Raw genomic sequence first — 1,712 nt, forward strand, 5'->3', positions numbered from 1 at the left:
CATGGCAGATGTTTGTCGTTGTCTCTGATTGGGAACCATATTTAGGTAGCCTGTTTTGTATAGTGGTTTGTGGGTTATTGTCTATGTGATGTTGCATGTTTGCACTCAGTTTTGATAGCGGTCACGTTTGTCTTGTCATTTTGTTTGTTTAGTGTACTTCGTGTTTTCGTCTTACATTAAAAGAATGTATTCACATCACGCTGCGCTTTGGTCTCCTCACTACGACGTTCGTGACAGAATAACCCACCAACAAAGGACCAAGCAGCGTGGTGAAGGGCAGCAGCAGCGATTGCAGGACTCATGGACTTGGGAGGAAATTCTGGACGGCGCAGGACCCTGGGCACAGCCAGGGAATATCGCCACCCTAAGGCAGAGCTGGAGGCAGCGAAAGCAGAGAGGCGCCGGTATGAGGAGGTAGCACGGCAGCGGCTGGAAGCCCAGAGGCAGCCCCAAAACGTCTTGGGGGGGGCACTTAGAGCAGTCGGCGAAGTTGAGGTGAGTCTGAGATTGTCGAGGAATTATTGGACAGATTGGAGGAGAGTGAACGGAGGGGAGATTATGAGACATTCGAGCAGTTGTTGATGAAATTGGAGGAGAGTGAAGAGAGCTGTTGGTTTGGCGTAGTATGCACGGCATTCGGCCTGAGGAGCGTGTTAGCTGTCCGATGCCACCTGTGTCAGTTCCTCGTACTCAACCTGAAACTTGTGTCCCCAACCCGGTACCACCAGTGCCGGTACCGCACACCAGGCCCTATAGTGCGCCTCGGCAGTCCAGTAAGCCCTGTTCCTCCTCCCCCGCACTCGCCCTGAGGTGCGTGTCCCCAACCCGGTACCACCAGTGCCGGCACCACGCACCAGGCCACCAGTGCACCTCTAGGGTCCAGTACTCCCTGTTCCTGCTCCTCGCACTCGCTCTGAGGTGTGTGTCCCCAGCCCGGTACCACCAGTGCCGGCACCACGTACCAAGCCTATAGTGCGCCTCGCCAGTCCAGAGCGTCCGGCGACGGTACCCAGTCCAGGACGCCCCGCGACAGTACCCAGTCCAAGGCGTCCGGCTAAAGTACCCAGTCCAAGGCGTCCGGCTAAAGTACTAGTCCAAGGCATCCGGCTACGGTACCCAGTCCAGGGCGTCCGGCTACGGGTGCCCAGTCCAGGGCGTCCGGCGACGGTACCCAGTCCAGGGCGTCCGGCGACGGTACCCAGTCCAGGGCCCGCGACGGTACTCCAGTCCAGGGCGTCCGCGACGTTACCCAGTCCAGGGCGTCCGGGCGACGGTACTCCAGTCCAGGGCGTCCGGCGACAGTACCCTGTCCAGGGCGTCCGGCGACAGTACCCAGTCCAGGGCCCGGCTAAAGTACCCAGTCCAGGGCGTCCGGCTAAAGTACCCAGTCCAGGGCGTCCGGCTAAAGTACCCAGTCCACGTCCGGCTACAAGTCCAGGGCCCGGCTACAGTACCTAGTCCAGGGCGTCCGGCTACAGACCGGAACCTCTCACGACGGGCCGCAGACCGGAACCTCCTACGATGGGCCGCAGACCGGAACTCCTACGACGGGCCGCAGACCGGAACCTCCTACGACGGGGCCGCAGACCGAACCCCTACGACGGGCCGCAGGCCGGAACCTCCACGATGGGGCCGCAGACCGGAACCCTACGACGGGCCGCAGACCGGGAACTCCTACGACGGGCCGCAGACCGGAACCTCCTACGACGGGC

Source organism: Oncorhynchus tshawytscha, linkage group LG02 (genome assembly GCF_018296145.1).
Source record: "Oncorhynchus tshawytscha isolate Ot180627B linkage group LG02, Otsh_v2.0, whole genome shotgun sequence".
NCBI lineage: Eukaryota > Metazoa > Chordata > Actinopteri > Salmoniformes > Salmonidae > Oncorhynchus > Oncorhynchus tshawytscha.